At 35.4% G+C, this 11563-nt stretch overlaps 1 long non-coding RNA gene across 1 annotated transcript in view; it reads right to left on the reverse strand.

Annotated features, from left to right (window-relative positions):
- Positions 1-6538, reverse strand: part of LOC128249171 (uncharacterized) — a 97424-nt gene extending 90886 nt beyond the window's left edge. The window contains exon 1 of the long non-coding RNA XR_008265267.1: positions 6300-6538. This is a non-coding gene — a long non-coding RNA (uncharacterized LOC128249171). The remainder of the gene's footprint in view (positions 1-6299) is intronic.
- Positions 6539-11563: the final 5025 nt, after the last annotated feature.

Raw genomic sequence — 11563 nt, forward strand, 5'->3', positions numbered from 1 at the left:
TATATATATATATATATATATATATATATGTATGTATATATATATATGTATATATATGTGCATATATATATATGCAATATATATATATATATATATATATTTATATATATATATATGCATATACATATGCATGTATGTGAGCATATAGAAAGAAATCTATCAAAATAAGCATAAAGACTGACACACAGGCAGACAGACAAACAGAACGATAGATAGGCCCAAAAGGTCACACAAATAGAGAGATACATTGATAATGCTGACATCTTATACGTCAGTATCAAATATAATAAATATCAAAAACACACGATCCGAATAATAAATAAAATAACTCGCTGCATATTCTCTTGCATCGTATCTGTTATGTAGAGTTATACATGATAGATAATTAAATATATTATTTAAATTACTTTATATCATTGATTTATTGTTTTTACCTCAGAGATATCGTCTGTTGCAGTCACACCTAGCCGTCTCATTTCGATTTTTTCTCCCAGCCCGTAAATAGACTAATTTAGTATCTTGTGTTGTGTCTTCCGGGTGTCCACCGTAAAGTTTTTCTAATGTTTGTTGTAGAGAATACATTTATTGATCTATCTCTGTTCAGCGTAACCACATCGTTGCTCTCCGTGGGCTGTTATTTGGTTGAAGGAGGAGGTAAATGAAAATGTATGATGGAATAGGGAAACAATTGTACATTTGTTGTATATTTTAGTTGGCTGTAATATAAATAAACTGTACTCACAGAAGCAAATTTCCGTAAAAGCAAGATTTGGAATGGAGAAAGAGTGTATGAAAGATATATGTAAATGATGCATTAAGAACGGAAATGGCCTTTTGCAAAAGTCATGTTTAAAACACAGGCCAGGAGCAATGAATATGCTATATAAAATTCTATATAGACCAAAATACAAGGATCGAAAACAAATATCAAGTGTTTGGAATTCTACAGTAAAGTTCCAGGGTATTGTATTAATAATAATAATAATAATAATAATAATAATAATAATAATAATAATAACAATAATAATAGTTAAGAGGTGTGATACATCAGTACGCATCATCAATTTGATGGTATGAGTCTGGAAAACAAAAATTCGAAAAATGCATGTACAGTTCAATAACTGTGATTAATGGTGTAAAGACGATTCCTTTTGAAACAAAATGGAATATTTTCACTCACACAGTCATAGGTACACCTATGATATTTGATGAAGTTATGGCAAGAGCCAAGCCTACACTGTCTTGCCTTTGCCAATTCTACCTTGAAAATTCTGAAAACAGTCGAAGTGTATGTGAGAAACTGAGAGTTTGTTTCCCAAATATCAAAACTAATGCTTGTGCAGGGTAAATCATATCTTGATGCTAATTTCCGTTACTCAACTATGCTTGTATGCATGGTTATCATGCAGCTATACTTTAGTCATGAAAACTGATTCCTAAGGTAAACCATTACTATTGAGTATAGTTAGACTTGCCAAGGTAGATATAGCTGCATTTAGAATATTTTTAGTACTCATTGACTTTGGCGAATGTTTTTGCATTATACAAACCATAGAGACGATATCAAGACATTTTCCCTGCCAAATGGACACAGGTATTATAGAATATTTAGTTGAACCACGTTAAAAGGCACCTTCTTTCACACTATTATACAACCAGCTGGCTTATAAATGTAAATTTTCTCTCCAAATCAATAAAAACAGCACTCAGAGAGCGCAAACCTCCGCCAAGACAACACTGACGTCATCTCAACGATTAGCCGGAGGTGATTTTTAAAATGAGAATATTTGAAATAAACTCAACTGCTCTCACAAACGAGAATACTAAAAATGAACCCGACCGCTCTCAAAAATTAAGTATTAAAAAAAACTGGAAAAATAATGCAGAATCCTTGTCCGGTACCGGATCCATCCCCAAATCTAACCAGTTTGAGCTGGTTACGAGGCCAAACATCCCTGAATGTTTCATCAGAATTCATCAACCGATTCCTGAGATATCTTGTCCACAGACAAACAAACAAAGACGACTGAAAACAATACCTCCACCTTCGCTAAGGCGGATGTAAAAGTAATTTTCTCGACTTCTGCTTACAAGCCTATGGCATTTATATCCGACTTAGTAATTAGTATTTCTATCTCTCATTCTTGGCATTGTAGACCATCTTAGTAAATATCCAGGCGATATGTTCGAAAAGTGAGGCCGTTCAAGCAAACCAAGGGATGAGCATATATGCACTTAGGAATACAATAGGAATGCAAGCGAAGCTGCACACGTACGCACACACACACACATTTATACATATACATACACATATATACACAAATATGCATATAGCTTTAAACCATCTTGTCTATCAATTATATACTCATATAATGATGCAACAACTGTTTGTGTATAAAGCTTGAAACACGTGTACCGCGGAATCCTTTGTGTTCTGGTTTAATTTTACGTTTAATTTATTCCTTCACCTCGGCCACTATCTGGCATATGCAGGTGCTTACAATTATCAAGTATTACCTCTAAAATTTGCCATATACATATATATATGTGTGTGTGTGTGTGTGTGTGTGTGTGTGTGTGTGTGTGTGTGTGTGTGTGTGTGTGTGTGTGTGTGTGTGTGTGTGTGTGTGTGTGTGTGTGAGTGTGTGTGTGTGTGTGTGTATACGTACTCCTTTTGTGTGTGAAGTGTGTTTTATCAATTATGATCATGACATCCAAATGATAACTAACTTCATATCTTTATCCGTAGTTATTTATATTTCAGGATTTTTCCCTCCGTCTTTTCCGTTCATATATTGAATCTATTTCCTTTTTGAAACATCGTAACCAACATTTTCCAATCAGTAACGTATGAAGTGAACAGCGGTAAGATTACAAATTCCTGGAAGAGACATTTTGTCGACACTTGAATCATTACTTATGTGTACATATGTACGTTCACACACACGCACACACACACACACGCATGTTATACAAATTTGAGCACTCCCACGCACTGATACTGCGTCTTGTTTGGATGTAGAGCAGAACATGTGACCCTTGTGATATTATCTTTGTCATAAGCTTTGTGAAAAGCTCCAACGTTTACTCTTCTGTGTATGAGTCAACAGTCGAATTCTTCGAGAAAGAGAGAAAGAGAGGGAGGGAGAGAGATTGGGAAGAGAGATATACAGGTAGAGAATGCAACAGAAAATAAGAGAGAGCTTAAGAGAGAGATTGAAAGAGAGAGAAGAACATTCCCCAGCACAAGACTAGTTGACAGGATGAAAGGGAAAATTTGATTTCTCCAGGACTTGAACTCCGAGTGCAAGATTCGAGAATAAATTTTTCAAGCATTCTATCCGTCGACTAAGTAATTCTGCATATTGTCGCACAATATACCCACACAATAAACAAACCGATAAACACTCACGGAACACAGACACACAAATACAAGGTGATTCAAAAGTCGCCATACATAAGAACAATTTATTTTTTATATTAGAAACAGTTTTTTTTTTAAGTGTTTCTTATTAAAAAATAAATTTTTCCTATGTATGGTGACATTTGAATCAGCCTGTATATTCCTATAGATACATACAAACATACATACATACATACATACATACATACATACATACATGCATGCATGCATGCATGCATACATACATACATACATACATACATACATACATACATACATACATACATAGAACATTTGGACCAATCGGATGTGCATATAACCAAATTAATATTGATATGTTTGTTTGATTCCGGCTAGGGTTAGCTCATCATTTTCCAGTGAATTTGTTTATATATAAATGTCGCTTTAAATCGGAGAATACATTTGTATGTACATACATACATACATACATACATACATACATACACACAAATACATACATGCACAGAATGCCAGTCTCCCAACTACACGTGCATAAATAACAGAAAAACTTAGGACCACTACAGTTTTAATCGGATAACATAGGCAACATCTTAGTACTGCTTTCATTTTCTGCACAATGTTTTTACATTTATAATAATCCTTTCTATATAGTGTTAACTCTTCGTGTGTCTAGCGCGTAATAATTAGCATATAAGGTCATATATATATATATATGAATTTTAAGGAGGTTAATGCTTCGAATTATATCTACAATGAAAGCCGTTTGTTCAGCTATTAGCGTGCGTAGAGAAATAGAAAAGAATCCATCTGTTTTTATATCATTTCAAAGTGATATTTGCATAGTATTTCCAATCTATTCAGCTCTGATTGAGCACATCTTCGACCATAATTATTGCTGTCTTGCCAATCATGCTGCCTTTCAGACACAGTGTGTCCAACGCCATATTATCTAACATTTCTCAAAGGCGGCGAGCTGGCAGAATCGTTAGCACGCCGGGCAAAATGTTTAGTTCGGTATTTCTTACGTTCTGAGTATAAATCTGGTCAAAGTCGACTTTACCTCTCATCCTTTCAGGGTCGATGAAATAGGTTCCAGTTACCTACTGGGGCTGCTGTAATTGATTATTCCCCCCTCTCCAAATTTCAAACCTTGTGCCTATAATAGAAAGGATTATCTAAAGTCTCCTTTAATATAGTTTTCCATATTTTATCTTAAGATTGTAAAGTAAAAAAAATATGGAGCTGGTATTTCTAGCAGATGTAGCGTTACTAAAATCTATTTACTCGAGAAATGGAAGTCCTGAAATAGTCATGTCTGTCTTTTTCTGTTGAATATTACATCCTGCAGTAGTATTGTGCGTGAAGTGAAGATATGTTTGGTAAAGGTAAAGATATATTCTCGGGTCATGCCGACTTATAAGGGCTGGTTTCCCGGTTTCATGGCGTATACATTCCACACCTGGATGGGACGCCAGTTCTTCGCAAGATAACTGATTTTTGTTAGCTGAGTGTCAGGAGCAACGTGAAATGAAGTTTTATATTAAAAAACACAACGCGTCACCCGGTCCAGGAATCGAAACTACAATCTTATGATTATGAGTCCAACGCCCTTAACCACTAAGCCACGCGCTTTTATAGTGAAGAGATGTTGCCATGAATTGAATCAAGAACAGAGTTAGAGAAGATGATTGACCAGAAATGTTTATGTTGTCTTTTAGGGATCCTCGGTCGGTGTCGACGTTGAGGATTTCATCTTTTTGTGCAACAGAATTATTTTCTCTTTGAATTCTGGTGTAAGTGGCTGAGTATTCCAAAGAAACGACTGTCTCTAACATAATAAATCACGTGACAAAATAAGGATGAAAGAGTATGTGACAAAGCTGTTACTTTGAATTAAAAGTGCACTCCATTCTCACCTCTGATAGGCACCGCCTGGTTCAACCCCAAATACTGGGCAAACCCGATGCCACGGTGAGCACCGCCTATTTTATGTATGCATGAATATGTATTAGTATCAGCCGACAATGTCGAGTATTGATTAGTTAACTGATAAGGAGGAAAGTCAAAGAGAGGGGAAAGAGAGAGAGAGAGAAAGAGAGAGTGAGAGAAAGAGAGAGTGAGAGAGAAAGAGTATGTATGTGCGTATGTATGTGTGTGTGTGTGAGAGAGAGAGAGAGAGAGAGAGAGAGAGAAAGAGAAAGAGAGAGAAAGAGTGAGAGAGAGAGGGGGAGGGAGAGAGAGGGAGAGAGAGGGAGAGAGAGAGAGAGGGAGAGAGAGAGAGAGGGAGAGAGAGAGAGGGAGATAGAGAGAGAGGGAGAGAGAGAGAGGGAGATTATCAAAAGTCGAAAGAAAAGAAGAAAAGAACGGTGGAAGGAAAGACAAGATGGCAGATTGGAAATATTTTGTAAAATTTTTGTAAAATTTTTGTAAAGTTGCTGTGAAAAGAAATGCATTTTAAATTAATGAAAAATTAAATATGATCTATTTTTATTCCTTTTGAGTATCCCTGCATGTGTGCATATGTGTATGTGTATATGTGTGTGTCACAACCTGAGGATGTATGCGAATACGTAAGCATGTATGTAAATACGCGTCGGTATGTTACTGCGTGTGTTTGTAACTGATGAAGTAATCTATATGTATGTATGTGTGCGTATGTATGGTAAATTATTAATGCGGGTATATGTGAGTGTTACCCTATGCGTATATCTGTATAAGAACACGTCTCTTGGTTTTTATGTATATGTCTATGTCTATGTCTGTGTGTCTCAATAAATCTGTGTTTGCATTTGCCTGTACGTATGCAGATACATACATGTATGCATGTGTCCCTGTACGAGTGTGTATGTATGCATGTGTGTGTATAATGAAAATACGTGTTATGTCTCATATATTAGACATAGGTACAACTTACCTTGACAAAAACAAAGTCGTATTAAATCCGTTGGTAGCAGTTTGGAATAATTCTAACGACAGAACACAGAATCTGATTGGTGACAAGAGATACGAGAATATAATAGGGACGAAGGTGGGTGGGTATGTAAGTAGATGGGGAAGGAAGGAGCGAAGGGGGGAAAGGGGGGAAGGTAAGAAGTTCCCTGGTGGTGAAAAGAAAGAGAATAATAGAGAGACGTGGAGAGAGAAATCGAGAGAGAGGCAAAGGAACATAAATAGAGAATATGTGTGCATGATTATATGCATATATGTATGTGAATAGATGTATGTATACATATACATATACATATATATAATATATATATTATCACAAAATATGGCAAAAAATCATATATTAATTAATATCGATTAATTACCAGGAAGCTAGCACATTTAAAGAATCAAAGAGATTCAGAAACAGTATCTGCAATCTCAGGGGATTAAAGTACATTTTTATATATGACGTTGACCACTAACGTGGACATTCAATGTGCTAGAAATAGATCACATCTTGTGTCTAACAAGACCTAAATTGTTCTCAACATGAAATATAGCGTGATACCAAAACGTAATATGTCTGCAGAGAATATTTACTGCGTCGCATATATCCAGTATGAGAACTCGGTAAGGGTTAGGGTTAATATATATATATATGTAAATGTATATGTACGTATATATATATGCGTGTGTGTGTGGAAATAATGTAGGAAAAATAGATAGATAGATAGAGACAGGCAGACAGACAGACAGACAAAAAGACAGGCAGACAGATAGAGAGATAAACAGACACGCAGTCAGACAGATCGAGGTAGGGAGAAACAGAAAGAAATAAAAGAATTAGGTTAGACACACGGACGTAAACGTAACTAAGGGTGTATCCAAGTTGAATGAGAAAGGTGTGTAGGGAAGAACATACTGACAGTTACGCAGAATAACACAGAACGGCAGTTCTTAATTCATGTTATAATGGTATCATATAAATATCACAACTTTACATGCTTCTACAGCGCACCGCCCCTTACATAACGGTCATCTTTATGTATTCTTCTATACTGCTGTTCTTCTATTCTATTTAATCACATCCATTTAGTGAAGCATAATTCATATCTCAGCTGACGCCTTCTCTTTAGGTGTATATAGTGTTCTATTATGTTATATTCTCTTTTCACCAGTTAATTTAACCATTCGTTTTTATTTATAATATGCTATATGAAATACACTTCAATCTTTTTTTTACTTGTTTCAGTTATTTGACTGCAGCCATGCTGGGGCACCGCCTTGAAGGGTTTTATTCGGACAGATCACATCAGGACTTTGTTTTTTTTTAAAGCCAAGCACTTATTTTATAGGTCTGTTTTGCTAAACCGCTATATTACGGTTGGTAGGGATGAACACAGCAAAACCGGTTGTCAAGCTGTGGCGAGGACAAACACAGACACAAAGACACCCACACATAGATATACGTACACATACACACACACGCATGCACAAACACACCTACACACACACACATAAATATATATATAGAGAGAGAGAGAAAGAGACGGTGGGAGAGAGAGAAAGAGAGGGAGAGAGGCAATTGTGTGGATAAACAAATTAGACACATTTAATATACTAAATACGATATTTTGGGTATGAAATACTAAATATGTATATATGAATACATGCAAAACGAGACAAAGTAAAAGGCGGAGACTTTCAGATGAATCTTTTTTTAAGTATTAATATTTAGATATTTATATTAATAGGTCCACATTACAAACGAAAGAAAAAATTAAAGGAGTAGAAAAAAGGTATTATAAGTCCAACAGCTATTTTTGAGGGCCCGAAGATCCATAATAATGTTGGTAGATGTAGTTCATTGCAATATGTAGCCGTATGGATAGAATTAAGATTGGATAGGACAAGCCTCCATCATCAGACTACAGAAGATCTTACATTTAATCTTTCTGTATTCAACCTTCTCTCCATTAATATCTGAAATGCAAGATATTCTCTACTCTGATGCCCGAGGCTCAAATTATCCAATGTTAATTGCCTCTATACGACTGCATAATGTGATGAACTACAACTACCAACATTATTACGGATCTCCGAGCCACCAGAAACAGCTGTTGGACTTATAACACCTCTCTTCCACCCCTTTCATTTTCTCTGTCGATTGTACTTTGCATGAGTTAGACCTATTAATATAGATATCTATATATTTATACTTGAAAAAGTCATCGACTGAAAGTCTCCACCTTTTGCTTTCTGTCGTTTTGCGTGTATACATACATACATACATACATACATACATACATATATATATTGTATTTCATACTGAAGGTAATATATTTCATATATTTAATGTGTCTAACTTGTTTATCCGCTTAATTGCCTCTATCCCCACTCAACTTGGTCCCTCTTATAGCCCTCTTTACCTTGTGGAATCGATCCCCTATAAACACATCGGGGTTTAAGTATGAACCTTTGGAGCCCAACTAGGTGTTGTGTATACGAAGACTCTCTGGATTTCATCTGTGGACTATATATATGTATATATAAAGAGTAAAGAGAAAGAGTATATGCATGCATGAATACATTTTTGTGGAAGGCGGTATATTAGAGTGTAATGAAATATATTAGATTCTAAATAAGTGTTTATTTGTTGTGTATTAGAAAGGCAAGTTGTTGCCAATGAGTCAAATCGCATGTGTATAGAACGCTGGCTATATTTCAAATGCTATCAATAGAAAGTGATGGCAAATTGCCATGGCGAGATGAAATAAAAAGAATACTGATTCTAAATGATCCTAACGGATAAGCAACAAGAAAATACAATCAGCAATTCCTCATTTACACATGGGACGAACATACGTAGTTAAATGTAACTACACAAGGGACCATCACACGAGACAAATATAAACTGGATCTATGAAAACAATAAGAGAAAAAAACATGCCTGATATTTCACAAACACTTTTCTTTCTCTACATCGATTGCTTTTCAGTTCAATTCTCCATTGTTAAAAGACAAAAACTCGGTTGATATTAATTTTTAAATAACTTTAAACTAACTAATTTTATAATCTCGTTATGTCATGCAGGGGATCTCAGAAAAAGAGCGAAATGGTACTATCCGCGACTACAGGAAAATTTAATAAAAGAATTATACGGAAATAATATGTGATCTTAGCATTCTTTTCACTCTTTGATAATAATTTTTCAACATAATGGGGGTAAAAGGAACTTAGGAATGGTTCTCTCGTCTTAAGTAGCACACTTTCTCTCAGTAGTAATTCCCAGTGCCTAACACGTGTACATATATATAGATATAGAAATACTGATAGATAGATGGATAGATAGAGGAAGCGAAAGGACAATAGCTGTATAAAGCGGTAGAGAGAGAGAGTGTCAGAAAGTGAGAGAGCGAGTGAGAGAGAGAGAGAGAGAGAGAGAGCGATAGTTAGTGAAGTAGCTAACTAGGTAGATAGGTAAACCCGACACAACTTCATATATACGGGGGCATAATTGTTTATGTTTATACGCATATGTGTGTGTACGTGTGTGTATGTGTTTAAAGACAGACGTTGTGATGGACACTAATGCAATTTATTGATTGATCGTTACAAGCAGGCTGGCCTGTGGATAAATAACAACAGCAACAACAACAACAACAACAACAACAACTGTTAATTAATTTTCTAAATACAAATGTTTCATTTTGTAAATTTTGAAGAGAATCACGGGAAATTCCATTCCGTATATAAACACTCAACAAATTAGCGTGTATGTGGACGGACAAACTGCAAGATAAATCTACCTCAAGTCAATCGCTATCATGACAAAGAATGGAATGTCCCACTGTATAAAGTAGCCACTGTTGGTATCTGATTGAAAACCCCAAAATTAGCGATATTGTCATACATGATATGTTTTAGCGGTAGGTTATCTTGCTGAGAATGAATAAAGGGCTATACAATAACAACATCATTATTATTATTATTATTATTATTATTATTATTATTATTATTACTATTATTATTATTATTATTATTATTGGTGTTGTTGTTGTTGTTGTTATTATTATTGCCTTTCAACAGCTTCTAACGTGTTAGCTGTTCTTTATCAGTGAACTAAGGTAACACCTCTTATTTTTCGAGCACTTTCGTGCGGTTCCAAGCAGGGCTGTTTTCTGAAAGTGCTCCGCCCTTATTCTCGAGATTTTTGCTCACTGTCCCCAGGGTTTCGACAATTATTGGTACAACTGCTACTTTTTCATCGACCACAACTGCTTCACTTCCCAAGCTAACCTGTCATATGTCTCGACTTTCCTTTCTTCATTATCGCATACCTTGTTCTTACCTAGAGCAAGCTATATCTATGATCCAGCATCGTTTGTTTTCTTTCCCAATTAAGACTATGTCCGGCTTCCTATTCTCTATCTCATGGTCGCACTGAGTCATAAAATCCCATAGGACCTTTGCATTTCTATTTTCGACGATGCCTTCGGGTTTGTGATCGTACCAATTTTTTGCTGTCAAGTCCATACTTATTATTATTATTATTATTGTTGTTGTTGTTGTTGTTGTTGTCATGATTATTATTATTATTATTATTATTATTATTATTATTATTATTATTATTATTATTATTATTATTATTATTATTATTATTATTATCGTGTGAGAGAGCAGCACATCCCATCAAAGTGACACCGGGACACAAATATACGAAGCCCAACACATTTGTCTGTTAAGGGTACACCAGGCACATGCATCTCAACTATACGTGCGCGACATGGTGATCTCATATCAAGATAAACAGCGCGTGAACTTGCACGTGGGACCCAGTAAGAATTATCTTTAGGTCGAGTAGCCCATCCCACTCAAAAAGTCCCTGAATGATGTTTGCTTAAGAATGATTAAGAAACACGTTTTCAGAGGTGTGTTATCCAAACCCCAAAGAATTTTTCTCAACAAATGGCTGGGATGCTCTCCCACTACTTTTGCGCGTGATCAGAGATGCACATATCATCAGCCACTAAGGGACATGCTCAACTGGTCATGGTCAAGTAAGTGACAAGAACATCTGTGGTATTGAGCAGAATATTTGCTGTAGCCCATCTTTATACCAAGACAAAACCTGTACATGTCAACACCTCCAATCAGTTAAGAACCATGAGATTTAGTGTCTGGTTCTACATCAGAGCATTTATTATTATTATTATTATTATTATTATTATTATTATTATTATTATTAT

This window comes from Octopus bimaculoides, chromosome 12, assembly GCF_001194135.2.
Source record: "Octopus bimaculoides isolate UCB-OBI-ISO-001 chromosome 12, ASM119413v2, whole genome shotgun sequence".
NCBI lineage: Eukaryota > Metazoa > Mollusca > Cephalopoda > Octopoda > Octopodidae > Octopus > Octopus bimaculoides.